The 15,391-nt window shown below is 38.5% G+C and overlaps 3 non-coding genes across 3 annotated transcripts; all 3 read right to left on the bottom strand.

The window, feature by feature from the left end:
- Window positions 1–7,609: 7,609 nt before the first annotated feature.
- On the bottom strand, window positions 7,610–7,683 carry trnan-auu (transfer RNA asparagine (anticodon AUU)). The gene has a single exon. It is a non-coding gene; the product is annotated as a tRNA-Asn (tRNA).
- A 1,548-nt stretch (window positions 7,684–9,231) lies between these two features.
- Window positions 9,232–9,303, bottom strand: trnaw-cca (transfer RNA tryptophan (anticodon CCA)). The gene has a single exon. It is a non-coding gene; the product is annotated as a tRNA-Trp (tRNA).
- A 1,164-nt stretch (window positions 9,304–10,467) lies between these two features.
- trnay-gua (transfer RNA tyrosine (anticodon GUA)) lies at window positions 10,468–10,554 on the bottom strand. Its single transcript is given in 2 exon segments — window positions 10,468–10,502; window positions 10,518–10,554. It is a non-coding gene; the product is annotated as a tRNA-Tyr (tRNA).
- Between the last annotated feature and the right edge of the window lie 4,837 nt (window positions 10,555–15,391).

Raw genomic sequence — 15,391 nt, 5'->3', positions numbered from 1 at the left:
ATAGAAATCCTCAGCTACAGTCAACATGTCTTCCATACAAGTTTGCAAAACCCCCTTTCATCCCTTCAATGCTGACATTAGTCCCCTCCCTGCAACCCTTTTCTTGAAAAAGAATCTTGTACATTTTTCACCTTCTTCAAGCTCTTTCACTTTGCTTTGAAACATGATTTTTTTAATCTTTTCTTTAGAGAGACTTAAAAGCTCATTCTTTAATTCTTTGATTTCCTCACTGAAGTCCCACCCCTCTTCTAATAACTTAACATACCTCTGCAATCTCTTTTGTAATCTGTTTTCAACCCTTCGTATCCTAGCCTGTTTTCTCCTCCCCATCTCTATGAAGAATGCTTTTGTACGCTCCTTCACCTCCTCCCACCACTGTGCTCTTGTGCCAAACAGGTCATACAAAGACTGCCATTCCTTATATCTTTCCCTGAACCTGCTCCTCACTTCCTCATCCTCCAGAAGTGAAATATTCAGCTTCCACACACCCTTCCCCACAGTAACAACCGTTGGAATAGCAAGTGTACATGACAGTAAACAATGGTCAGAGAAAAAAAAACAGGGGTTAAGCCTGCAGTTGTGCAAGTAAAATCACGTATCAAAACAAAATCTATACGTGAGGCTTGGGTCCCATTAGACTTGTGCCATGTGAAACCTGCCCTCCCCTGACAATGAAGTTTGAGGGCATCTTTCAGTTTAAAATCTTTACATAATGTTCGCAATAATATTGATGATTTATCAAATTGGACCCGCCTCTCGCCCCTCATTCTGCCTTCTCTTTCTAAAAGAGAATTAAAATCCCCAGCTAAAACCACTGGTTCCCATCCCAATAAATATACTCAGTTCCTGAATTAGGACATATCTGCCATGTGAGCAACTCAGACAATACACATTTAAAAGTTTAAATTAGACATTCATGAAACCAAGATACACCACCAGTGCTCTCCCTGGTTTCACTACAAGGTGCTGACGTACCTCTACCATCTTATTTTTAATTAAAACAGCTATACCATCAGATTTATTCTCATTGGACCCACTCCAAATTGATGGGCCCCAATGTCCACAGTTCCTCCATATCCTTATAGCCGTTTTTAAAAGGTAATCCACACGCCTGTAACAACATAATATCAGCATTTACCTTACTCACAAATGATAGTATATTCCTTGCCCTTAACTTGGATCGAATGCTTCTCACATTTATGGACACAATGTTCAGAGCCATACTTAAAGTTAAACCAGGGAAGACTAAAAGCTCTGGCTAGAATCATTCAGTCTGTGACACCTATTATACAGGCCTTTTTCTTTTTCCATTTGCTCTCCTTGCCTCCTCCTCCACCATCAATAGGATGGTTCTCCACCTGCCCTCCTTGAGTCTCTAGTTCTAAAGCTGGATCAGTAGGATTGGAGAGAACTAATCCCATGGGAGAACCTGCCATCTGAGGACTCTGAAAATGATCTTCCCTCGCTTTTCCACTCGGAGTTAGATCACTTTCTAAATCAGATGTCTCAGCAGACCTTTTAGACTGCACCCTCTGTTCTGTACATTCCATTTGAGCGCTTTCAGTCTCCACGGGTGGCAGACGATCAGGAGAGATACTACCAATCAATTCAGAGTCCACCTCACTTTCCACATCATTATCATTCTCTTCTACCTCAGCTTCATCTCCTTCACTCCATTCTGAACCCTCACTCTCTTTTCCACTACTTTCTTCAACGTCAACCACATCCAGTTCCTGATCCAGAACCACTGCTCCAGCCCTAATACCTCTTCAAACTCTTCCTGTTTTTGCATCGGTCTTCCCAGTTTTGTTCTATTTGCAAAGGATTTTGGACAGTCTTTAAACACATGACCTTCACACTCACATAGATTGCATTTCCTCACGCTTGTACATTCAGTATATGCATGTCCAATTTCCTTGCACTTACCACACACCACCTTTGTACAGGCATCCACAAAGTGACCCAGCTCCCCACACCTCCTGCACAGTTTTGGCTGCCCTTGGTAGAACACAAGGCCTCTATTTTCACCTAATCCAATCAAAGAAGGAATGTGTTTAAATCCACCATAACCATTTTTGTCTTCATGCAACGAAACAGGTACTCTCCATGCACAGTTCCAGATCCCATCATCATCCAAGACTTTCTGAGGCTCACCTTTCACTAAACAATACTTAGACAACCATGTCACAATATCTTCCATCATCACCATCTCATTAAACATACGAACAATCACAGTCCTATTAGAAAGATCCGTCAGCTTCTGCCATTCAAACATTCTAATCAGACCCACATCTTTTTTCTCTTCTATTTTTCTCCAAATTCTTCCAATAACTTTGCCGATTTGAAACTAATGTCAAAACCAATTCCTTTCGGCAAAGTAATTAAACAATTGACATCTAATGCCTTAACCTTTAACTCTTTCTGTAACACCTTCCTTGAAAAGTTCAACCGTGAAATATCACCCGAATGAGCCAAGGCCTCACCTCTCTTATACACCAAACGCGCGCAAAAGTAACGGCGCATGCCGACCCTACAGGCCCCCATGGCCGTTACAAATGTGTCAAAAGCAAACAAAAACCAAACCAAAACCCTATTCCCTTAATCTTATACTCGTACACAAACTCTACTCTCAACTTCTAGGCTTTAACCCTGTAAGTCTCCAACACTGGCTGGAGACTCAGTGTGTCCGGGCTCAGTGGTTATATAGAACAGGACTCGGCGAGCTGCAGGTGAAACTCATTGCTCTGCGCTCCCCGTGCGGAATGTGCGTCTCCTACCTCCAGACTCGTCACACCGCCTTCTACAGCGGGGAAAAAAAACAAACTCCCCTCTACTGTCTTCATACATCCCTCTTGAATCCCAGAAACACAGAAACTCAGGGGCGTTTCTGTGAGTCAGTACTGAGTTTCTCTGTTCGAGATTACAAGCAGAAACAATAAAAGCGCTGAAAGCAGGAAGTTATTTCTGCTCGTAGGCATAAACGTGTAAAAATACATTTTCTGATTCATAAAACCTAATAAAATCCACGTACAGTAAGTCTCCATTTTGTCCCCAACGCACATAACTGAATATAAACCAGTCAAGTTCAGGTACTTTTCTGCTGAATATGAATACACTAGTTCTGGTGCAGCTGTTACAACAAAGTTACTTACGAACTATTTTTTTTCATACGAGCTATTGCAGTTTTTAAATTTAATATTTTTTCAATTCGCTAAATCACACGAAACACCAACAACACTCATCGTAAGCATCTGACCAATCACATTCCTGAATTTTAAAAGTATTTAGTATTTATTTTTAACTTGTTTTATTTAAAAAGAAAATTGTACACCTGTTTTACATATTCTTGCCATTTTTGGCATATTGTAAGTGGATTGTAACTTCAAATTGATAATTCCTGATCTTTATAACTGTGTATCATTTCTTTTTACCTTGTTTTAATGTTTTAATTATTTTTGCATTTTATAGAACTTTTTTAATATATTGTGAGCATTTTAGCAAAATGTTTAAATAGGACTATCAATGCTCCTGACTTTTAAACCTGTATTTATCCTGACATTATTCTCTCCAACTGCAGATGAGGAGGGATGCATTTGATTTTTAAATTGGTTAATCTTGGTGGAAAATGTACATTAATTTCTTTGTACGTATCAACAGTGGGAAACTTGGCATTTTGGGATGAATTGCAATCTTTACTGCAAGGCCTTCAGACTGATATAGAAATGACGGGAGATTTAAATGACACGTTTGATAAATCAGACAGGCACAGTACAACATCTAAAATGGCAGAACCCTCTAAAGTACTGAAATATTTTAGGCACATCCATAATCTACAAGATGTTTGGTGGTTACTGTGTCCTGCTACCCTTTCGCATTTTTTAGTGTGCATGAATGTGTCCCACTACTTTTACTAGTTTTTAAGGAAGATTCTGAAATATCTAATTACGAGATCAAGCCAGAAAAATAATGATGACAATTAGTAGGAAGAAAGATACAATGTATTGACAATGTAATATGCTTTAAAGGATTAAAAGGAAAATAAATACTTTATCTATGCAAACTAATTCAACTGAGCTCCTCTAAACACTATAGCCTGAAGAATTGCCAAAGCACAATGTATCACTTTGGGTGACACTAAGGGAAGAGGAACACAACACTCAAAACCACAAACCACTTATTTTCAACAGCAAAAATATGCTTGAAAATATTTGACAAAAAAAAGAAACCTTACACACATGGAAACCAATATTTATCTGCTAGAGTAGAATGCAGCAGAGAACAGTAGGGCAGAAGGTTAGTGTAACTCTATAGTGCATCACAGAGGCCAGTCTCTTCCCCTCATTATGCAGACTGACTTGTTCACAGTGAACTGTCCTCCAGTGATCCTCTTTGTCAGCTGCAATCACTGACATCAGACATGATGTTAATACTCTGACAGCACTTTGGCTTATTTGGTTAATGCGTTTTCCTATTAAACAGGAGATCTTGAGTTCAAATCCCAGTGTTGCCTTTCTTCCCGTCTTGTCTTATAGAATGTATCACTATGGATGATCACGTGTGGCTTGATTTTGTTAAATGCAAGTTTTCATTTTCTTTTTAGAACAACTTGCTTTTCATGAAATTCATACAGCTTGCGAAAGATGAAACACAGATCTTGCTTATCAGTGCAAAACAAATATCACAGGCTGGCAAGAATAAAGTCTTTTTTTTACCAAAAGCTTGCAAATAGAGAAAAGGGATGCACGTGAGTCTCTGGGAGCTGTTAATTGAAAGGTAAGTGGTTCGAGCCCATTTCTCATTATTGGAGATAATTGGATTTCTTAGTAAAACCTTTACCCACTTGATATTTGCAGGAAATGCAGTTGCTTTGTGTGGCGAACTACAACAAGTAAACAATTGAGTACATTAGTCATTATCACTGGGAATGACCAGTCATGGCCAACATTCAAGGGAATCGTATTCAGCCATGGACTTTGACCTTCAAATGGCTGACGGGAGAATTCATTTATACTCTCGTTGCACCCTTAGTTAAAATATTTAAAATTACAACACAGATTTGTTGGAGAACTTGAATAGCAAAAAAGACAGTTGGACAGCATGATTATGTTAGGACTGTACATTTGTATTTCAATACTTTTGTATATTTATCTTAATTTTAATATAGATGTAACCATAAATGCTGTTCTATATATATATAAAGATTGTTGTATTTTATAATATTTTAGCAGAGGGCACAAGGGGGTCTATTATACCTTGCGAAACATCCAAGACAACTGTAATAGAGGCTCATATTTTAATAAAATTTGCTTTAAAAGAAAACCAAAATTTGTATGATATCATCCCTCAATATCGACGTTCAGTTGAAGGATTTAAAGAAGCAACACCGATAGGTGAGTACATTGATTTTGGACCCATGTTTGCATCTGAATAATCTTTCCTCCTGGAACGAATTAAAAACAGGTCTGTTTTGAGTCTCATGATGATTCTCTTCTGGATCTGAAAAAAACAGTGTAAATTTGTTTCCGATGTATTTTTCAATTTTATCAGATTTTTTCAGGTGAATGCAGTCGATACGTTCAAGTTTTTATATGATGACAGGACCTACACTTAGGGCTCAGTACTGATAACACTGCTGATATTGATGGAGTAGAAATAAGTGATGTATTGGCAGCTTTATCTGAGGCAAGAAGCCCTAGAACACCTACAAAAATGTTAGGATTCAGAGGAAGAAATATTTTTCAGCATTAACGAGGCTGAAGTTTGCTGCTTATTCGCCAGCTTCTTATTTTTTGTTCCACCTTAAGTGCTGCTGCTGTGATGTTATGGCGCCTTTCGCCTGTAGATGGCTCTCTATAGTCATTTTTAAAAATACTAATCCGAGTGGATTACTGGACATATCCTCAGTAAAGGGGAATATGTAAGTAATGATTATCCAAATTGCATTTTTGTATGAAACACATTTCAGAAAATCGAAAACCAATTTTCAAAACTCACAATAACACAAACTGGCATGTTAGACGACAAGTAAATAAGACAAAGGCAAAACGTGAATTCTCTAAGTCTTAAAATCTTGCATTTTGCAAGAAATGTTATTATAGCAGTTTACAATGGGACATTTAGAACATGGCATATGAGAATATATGGTTAACGGAGGATGAGCAAAGGGTGATGACACTTTCTGCTTATTGCTATGACCCTCCCTCCTGATTATAAAATTGTCTCACAATTCTGCCACTGAGGTGTGAGACACAATGTAACAGACTCTCAAAATCCTGAACTTCAGGTAATGTTGCTGTACCATTTTTAAGATATGACCTTCTGAATATGGCATGAGAGAATTCATAGGGAAAAGCTAATTGCTCTTTCTGTTGTATTGTGATGGCCCCTGTTTAGAAAAAAAACATCTCAGAATTCTGACACAAAGGTGTGAGTCACAATGTAACAAATTATGAAAATCATGAACTATAAGAAAATTTACTGTACCTTTTTTTTAATATGACCCTCTGAACATGGCATGTGAGGATTTATAGTCAACAAAATAGCACCCCTTCTGCTGAATTACTTTTTCCCTCCTTCCTCATTACCAAAACATCTTAGTATTCTGACACTAAGGTAAGAGACAAAATCACTCACCACGAACATTTATAATGACAAAACTTCACTGTTGCATTTCTGCATTGTGACATTCTGAACATGGCATGTTAAAGTATATAGAAAACCTAGATCAGAAAAGGCTAAATGTAATTCATAGTGATTTATATTTTTTTAATTCTTTCTAAATGAAAAAAAATGTTTTTCAGTGATTATGACACTTCGGTATTACATAAAATATGCTTCAATGCCAAAATAAATAATAATGGAAAAAAATACCCACAGTGGACATTCATAGTTGTGATTATAGGAATGTTATATATCAGGTGAGTAGCTGTGTCAGCATGCGTAGGCTGCAAAGGAACAAGTAAAGGATTATTCCATGCTGAAAAGAAAGGAAACATAACGTTTACTGCAGTTTAAAGACGTTAGGAAGTTTTACGGCTAACAGCTCCACATCAACTTCCTTTTATAACTAACTTCATCAGATCCCTCAACTCCCAACTCTTCCAATTTCTCACTTCAGAGAAGGATAAAAAACATCCTCTACAGAGAAAAACCATCAACACCCCTACCACCACCACCAATCCTATCCTTGTTTTTACTATACCCTCTGACCATTCCCTTTCACCCCTTTGCATCCTCAGCTAACTTATTTTAAAATTACAATAGACTGTATAGTATTTATGTTTAAAATTAAGGTAAATATGTCAAAATATCAAAATCCAACTGCACAGTGCTATCGTAACAATGCTTGTCAAGTTCTCAAACAAACCTGCATTGTATTTTTAAAATATTTCAGCAGAGGATTCAACTGGAGTATAAATGAAGATTCGACGATAATTTCTTTTGACTGAATATGGTTTTCTGGGGAGTTGCAATGTTGGGCATTATTGGACATTTCCCGGTGACCCTGACACGTGTTAAACACTCGCATTTCCTGCATATATTAAAATGGTTATGGTTTCACTGAGAAATCCAATTGACTTAAGACAACGTTTACATTGCAGAAGAAACCCATCCCTGGATGGACTCGAACCACCAACCTTTCAGTTAATAGCCAAATGCGCTAACCGATTGCGCCACAGAGAATCTCGAATCACAAGTTTTCGGTTAAAAAAAAATCTCTTACCGTTTATTTTGCCAGCCAGTAATATTTCTTCTGCACTGATAACCAAGAATTGAATTTCATTTTTCGCAAGCTGTGTGAATTTCATCAAAAACAAGTTTTCCAGAAAGGAAATGAACACATGCATTTAACGAAATCAAGCCCTTTGTGATTGCCCGAAATTATACGTTCTGTACTACAAGATAGGAAGAAATACACGGCTGGGATTTGAACCGCGGTTTTTTTGTTCAATAAAGACACTTTACCCAACTAAGCTACGGTAACAGGACTTCCATCACCTTTTACAGCCACTTGGACACACCGCTCTGAGACATCTGCGTTCAGGAAGCGCTGAACCTGCGCTAAGAGCAAATTGCCTCTTTTACATACAGTAGCAGCCCCGACACTGAGAAACGAAGAGAACTGGCTTGTATCTGGCATTTTCATGTCCAATGCGTTTGACATCTCCCAAGGGCGACAGAGTTCTTTTGCGACACTATTTCTTCTTCTTTTTTATTTCTGTACGCTTTGATAAAAAACGAGAAATCGTGCAAGGGAAAAATGTATTTTTTTTTCATAGAGAAAACGTGCACCAGGAAATGTTGTGTTGAGAAGAAATGATTTAACATGATACGTGACCTAATTAATCGGAACAATTGCTCAACCAGCAAGGTCTGGCGAGGTTGCAGAGTCTGGTGGATGTGATAATTATACGGTGTTGTGGAAGAAAACAGTCTTTCTTTGACTTCTCAGTCAATCGGAATTTCAGTGCGAAACATAAACCCCTTGTCTGATTTAAAGAGATTATATTTTAAAACTCATAAAAAATCAGAAAACACATGTTTCTCACTTTGAAATTTTAGACGGAGCGGTGCATTACTAGTAGCGGCGCTGAGCACACTATGGGGAAATTCAAGTCATGTGAAATGCCAGCGGTTTAATAAACAACGCGTCTGATTTCGGATCATAAGATTGTAGGTTCGACTTCTACCTGGCTCGTGTAAGTTTTATTCAAGCTCCTCAGTAATAGATGTATATTATGTAATGAACCGCACCTGAAAGCAAACGTTGGGTCTGTTTCCTTTGTTTTCCAGCATGAAATAGCAAATCGTTACAAAAAGCACCTGCTAATGTCCAATAGCGGTTTTTTTTTTCAAATTACATTTTCAGGCTTCAGACACTTTTTAATAAAACAAAAGTGTCCGACACTCATTAACTTTCAGGTTTGCTTGAACCTGTATTAAAAAAAAGGTATCTGAAACTTCCGTGATTCCATTATCTGATGTAGCTGTCTCTAAAGTTGGACGTGATGTTAAGCAGATGTGAACTGTGCCTTTTCTCTTTAAAAAAAAACAAAGTTCTTTTTTTCCTCTTCACTCCAATGCTGGAGACTGTAAGCCTGTGTGAGCTCCACACTGCGTGTCCTGTACTGCTCTATTTTGTTTAGATTATCTATGTGGTGTACAGATAGAACTCAACTGCATGGTGTGAATTCCGTGTTCAGGACCAGCAGAACCTGAAAAAGTAACAGCTGACCTCGACGTGATTTGAACACGCAGCCTTCTGATCTGGAGTCAGACGCGCTACCGTTGCGCCACGAAGTCACGGCTGTCCGTACCTTTGAATTCCCCAAAGGAGACAAATCAGCTTCACAAAAAAAAAATCTCCTGTGAAGAGCGCAGCTCTTCCGAAGAGAGTCTCTTCTTCCCAGACCACATTTTATTCTTCCTGTGCAGGTGTTGTTCTCAATTACAGATCCAGGAACACTGATTGTTTTTTCTATTTTTTTAAATTAAGTACCCCAAGGTGCAACGGTAGCACGTCTGACTCTAAATCCCCAAGTTCATTTTCAAAGTATATCGGAGTCAACTGATACTGATCAGGTTCTGCTGCTACTGAACCCGCAGTCTTCACCTTAAAGTTCAATTCCCCAAGCCTTTTGACCGTATATGTCCATCCCTTCTCGTCAAAACTCGTATTTTCACAGGGTACCCTTCAGAAATCGCAGTATAGAATGAAAAAACTCCAGTAGATCTCGGCCGCTGTTGGTGATTTTCCTTTTAAAATAAATGAATCTCTGGAAATTTTTCGGAGTGTATCAATTTACTGAGACCGAGAAGTGTTAAGCTGTACATGCGTCTTTATGGTTTGGTTGTTAACCAAAAGGGTGGTGGTTTGAGCCCTTCCAGGGACGATATGAGCCTTTTAATGTACACACCCTCCTCACTTCATTTCTCCACGTCCGGTCTTGTACCGCTAACAAATACAGAGCCCGTAGGAGGCAGTATGCTCGCATATATAGCTCTCTGTGTATATAATGAAGAAGCAGAGGTTAGTTTCTCATCTGCGCGTTACAGAGCCTTACGCAACTCGTAGTGTACCAACAGCTGGGGTTTGATCCCTGCACGGGCTATTAGTTGAAAGGCCATTGTAAATGACGTATAAGAAATTTATAGATAGATACTTTATTGATCCCGTGAGGGAAATTAATAAAGCTTATCCAGCTGGCTTTTATGTTTCACACTAAATTGCGATCTTGAAACCAAAATGAAATTGACATTTGTACTGTATGTTTTTTTTTTAATTACAAAGCAAACAGAGTATTCCCTTAATTCAAAGATCAGATATTGTCCAAAACAAGACAATCAGACGTGGGCTGACTTTGTAACAGGAGCCTCTGCTTCGTCGTTTATTGAGCTTTTGATCAATGTCTGAGTGAAAAAGATTCGCTATTTTAACTCTTTGATTAAAGTTCACAAAAAGCACCTTCCTTCGAGCCGGAATCGAACAGCGACCTAAGGATTCCCTACTGACTCCACTACAGTCCTCCGCTCTACCAACTGAGCTATCGAAGGCATGTCTAGCAATACTCCCTGGCACATACTGCCCAATGTAGTGAAATGTTCCGGGTGATTTAAATCCCAGTTCGACATCAAGTTTCCAACTCGTTTCCTTAGTCTTGTTTACCTTGAATTTAGGCCACGAACCAGGATTCTACAAACAAAATGTTTGATGGGGCATCAATCATTCCAGGCGGAAATGGACTCCTTTTTGTTTCTCGAGGGATCATATTAAACATTTCATTAGTATCGAGAGGAGGATCACCATGAAACACAAAACAAACAGTTTCATTCTGTCTTTTTTAGAAAGTAGCGTTTGTGCTACATTAATTATATTTTCGTGGAAATATAGAAGTTGTAAATGTTAAAATTTATATTTGAATCGAAATGTGGTTTTGAGTTAAATTTTAGCGGGATCATGTGATTAGTTTGTTTGTCATTACTATATATATTGCCATGTTACTAGAATTTGTAACTGAAGTTTACTAGTTGTGTTTTTATGATGATTAGCCATTTGTTGATTTCAATATTGTTTATAATGTATAATTTGAACTACATATTTTTCAGGTGTGAATAATTGTATATTTTAAGAATACATTTCTAATACAAATCATTGGCTTTATTTACTAGTTTCTACACCTATAAAATATTTATTTGATGTATAATAGGCCTTTAACTATATATGTATATTAGTCCTCTAAATTTATCCGTATAATAGAACTCCAGCCATTTATGTATAATAAACATATAATCATAGATGTCTAATTGACGTATAACGATATACGTATATTAGAATTTCATTCTAGACCAGTTACGGAGCACATTTATACGTCTAAAGTATGCGTTTAATAGCCGTATATTCTACATCTTTTGTCCACTGGGACGTGCCGATTTTAATTTAACAAAGCTAGATACACATTTTCTAATGCAGCCTTCATTACAAGACAGTTTGTTTCTCGAAAGCGTGTTATGTAAAAAAGAGAAAAACGAAAATATATAGATGACAATCTTTCAAAGCTGAAGATTTTACTTTTGAAAAATTGACATTTTATGTATGCAGATGCATTCCCTGGTTCTAGAACTTTGCTGTGCTTCCTGAATCATTTTCAGCATTATAAAGTGGGTGTAGAGGGAGCGATCTCTTTGTAGAGCAGTTGACAGGCTGGAGATGTTCAGACTACTCTTGTTATTTCTCAAATGCTTACATCATTTTTCTTTCACGCTAGGACGCGAGTGTGTACATGGGCTTGGTTTTTGTTTCACTGATTCTCATTGAAGATTTGGGAATTAACGACGAAAGATTCAGTTTGGCAGAAGGTTTGGTTCACAACGATCTTGAAGACATGCCATGTAAGGCAGCGTGTGATGATTTGTACTATAAAAGACCAAGTGCTCAAAGTGACGTCTGCGTTTACCATTTAGACTTTTCCATCTTGGGCACACTTTTAGAAAGCAAAGATAGAGTAGTTGTGTTGAATCACACTAAGACTTCTGTTAGCAGAGTGGTGCAGCGGAACCGTGCTGGGCCCTTAATCCAGAAATCGACTGATTGAAACCATCCTTAGCTATGTACATTTTATGCACGATTGATAAGCACACCATCAGTTTAATGAAGTACATTAAAACTGATTTTTCTCTCGTGTGTGTGCAAGCTTCACACTTACAGTACTCTTTAATCTTTACCAATAGCAGATGCCCAGATGTATCTTTGGTTGTTCTGAGATCCTTGATAGTTTCCTCAAATCCTTCAAATGAACATCCATATCAAAGCAATTATGTTTAATTTTATTACAATTAAGGTACATATACAAAATATCAACACACAATTGTATAATGCTCATTTAATAATGATTGTCAAGGATTGTCAAGTTCTCCAACAAATCTGTGTTCTAATTTTAAAATATTTTTGCTAAGGATACAACGGGTGTATAAATGAATTCTCCTGACAGCCAGTTGAAGATAAAATTCCACATGTGAAAATGGTTTTCTTGGACATTGACAGGTACTTAATTGTTTACTTGTAGTTCCACACGAGTAAAATCCATATTTCCTGCAAATTTCAGGAGGGCTTGCAAAGAAATCCCATCAAGTTTTAGCAGAGGTTATGGTTACAGCGGAACAGTCTGAAGCTCATCCCTTAGTGGGTTTGAACCACCAGCCCTTCATTTAATAGCTGCATAGAGACACATTCCCGTTGCTTTTTGCCATTCACACGTTTGTAATTAAAGAATTATAAAATACTGACATTTTCCTGCCAGCCGGCAGTATTTCTTCTGCACTGACCATGAATAACCAATAACTTTATTTCATCTTTCGCAGTCTGTAATCCACAGAAAAGGAAGTGAATACTTGTATTAAGCTAAATTAAGATGACGGAGTTCTGCTTGTGTCGTGGCTTAGATGGTTAAAGTGCCTCTTTAGTAAACAGGAGATCCTGGGTTTAAATCCCAGCGGTGCCTTTCTTCCTGTCTTCTTGCATCGTTTATTGTTATAGACAACATGCTTCTGCATTAAGTTTAATGGAGGTGTTTATTTCGTTTTTGGCACAACTTGTTTTTCAAAAACTCCACACATTGTGAAAGCTAAAATGCTTATCTTTGTTATCAGTGCAAAAGAATTACTGCCAGCTGGCAAGAAAATGACAACGATTTTTTTTTTACTTTAGCCAAAAATCTGTGAATGTAGAAAAATACGACATGTGTCAGTTTCTATGGCACACTCAGTCAGGGTGTGCTTCAGTTAAAAACAACGTTCGTAGATCAAACGCACCCAGAGACACACTTCGAATTAATCCGATCTAAACATTACCTTCTCTAAATGTGATTGAGTTTCTTTGCACGTCCTTAGCCATCTTGATGTTTGCAGAGATTTTCAACTTTTGACACGAGTCAAACTACAAGTAAATAGTTGAGTACCTAAGTCAATATCAACGGGAATGTGAATATAAATGTAAACATCAATATTTCTGCTGTCTCCTGAGAAACACATGTATAGAGTCAAAACACAACAAATAATGCTAAAAAATATTCAGTTAACACCCAGATGTGACAAAACACATTTAAGATGTATATCCCCTTTAAATATGTATTTCCTTAATATCAGTTCTCTTCCCTCCCCAGGATACCTGCAAATTCACTATCGCAAAATAAAGGCTGTGTGTAAGTCTTACATGTGTTCTGTCACATCTGGGTATTAAATTAATAGATGTGTTGTGTTATTTAATATGATTTGACTCCATGCTTGTGTTTCTCAGGAGACAGCAAAAATATTGGGGATTTGCGGCTACAGAAAATAATGTGAACTTTACAGGCAAAAGTAAGGTTACCTTAAAGAAACAAAAAACGTATTGTCACCCTTTTCAACGTGATTTTTAAGACATTTGTTCGGAATAGTGTATCTTCTCGTGTCTGTGGCTGTTGTCCTACAATAACGGTGGTGAAATAGCAGGAATGTGTGGAAAGAATTGGAGATTGAACAGACGACTCATCCAGTCGATAGTAAGGTTGTGTAGGACCGCACACCCTACGATGTCAGTGTTGAGTAGTGAGGTTTAAAAGCTTCTTCACGAACCAGGAAGGAGTACAAACCTAAAGTCTTCTGATCCGTAATCAGACACGTTATCCATTGCGCCATTGGCGTTTGTATTGCATGCAGAGCCGCTACTATTCATGTGTCTTGTATGTGTGTCTAGTTACTACGTCTTTCATTATGTCTGGTTTAAAATAATGTATCTTTAAAACAGACAAAGGGTTTATGAGTCTCCCTGAAATTCACACACGAAGAATAAAAAATATCGCGTTTAAAAAGAATACAGAGATGCCGGCGATAGAAAACGGAGCGTCTTAAGTGCGCGCTATCACTAAACTCCCGATCGGTAAGTTCGTCGGCGGCTTTTTAATTGTGTTAGGAAGAGCAAACAGTCCACAGTGTACATTTTAAAGGTCTAAGCATTTGTAGCGGCGAGGCTTATTAATAAGGCAGAATTAAGTGTTTCTGAGCTTCCCAAATGAGGCCCCATTTCTCTGTTCATCTCTGTGGTGCAGCCACAGAGAAACTATTCATGCAAGATGTTTTCTTTTGATAAGGACAGCTCCCAAAGGGGGATGCACTTAGCTAAGCCTGGCTATCATGATCAATGGTCATCCATTGGTGCCTATCTGTCTAGGGAGTGCCAGTTGGACATCTGGACTGCATTCCTAAGTGTCAGGAGTAAGTTACTCATATCTCACCTTGATCAACCAATCAGGGACTGGTAGGGCCGAGTAACCCACGTGGGACTCTGATGCCCATGGAACTTTCAGCCAATCAATGAGCTGAAGTTCCTCCAGGTAAAAACAGGCAACACAGAGAGCCTGTAAGATTCAGATTGAGATTCAGATTCAGATTCAACAAGATTCAGTAAGATTCTGGAGAGGATTCTGTGGACTGTTCTAAAGGGAATTCAAAGGAGAATTCCAGGGCAGGACGGCCCAGGAGCAGAAGGCTCCCAAGGGCAGGACATTCTCGCAGCGCGCCTCCTGACCATCCTGAGACACAGCCCGGACAACCACGGAACGGCCAGTGTGTCCGAGTGCCAGAACTTTCCTTTGTTCTAAGAGTCTAGAGTGGAGGTTGCCAGAGAGTAACCAGCAGCAGGCCTCGTGAACAGGTCGGAACTGTGGACAGCTGAATTACTATTCAGAACTAGCTCTTCATCAGGAACAAACCGGTCCTCTTCCTGACTTGCTGGGACCCACAGTCATCTTTTCTCCTGTGCACAAACTGTGCTAGTTAAACAACAGCAACTAGCCGGTCAGTGAGCATCAGCAGCGCACCGTCGCAAGCCGCAAAGCACAGCCTGGCACCGAGCCAG

This window comes from Lepisosteus platostomus, chromosome 5 (assembly GCF_059453375.1).
Source record: "Lepisosteus platostomus isolate fLepPlt1 chromosome 5, fLepPlt1.hap1, whole genome shotgun sequence".
Classification (NCBI taxonomy): domain Eukaryota; kingdom Metazoa; phylum Chordata; class Actinopteri; order Semionotiformes; family Lepisosteidae; genus Lepisosteus; species Lepisosteus platostomus.
The sequence above is the reverse complement of the archived record's forward strand: the minus strand, read 5'-3'. Positions and strand labels throughout refer to the sequence as shown.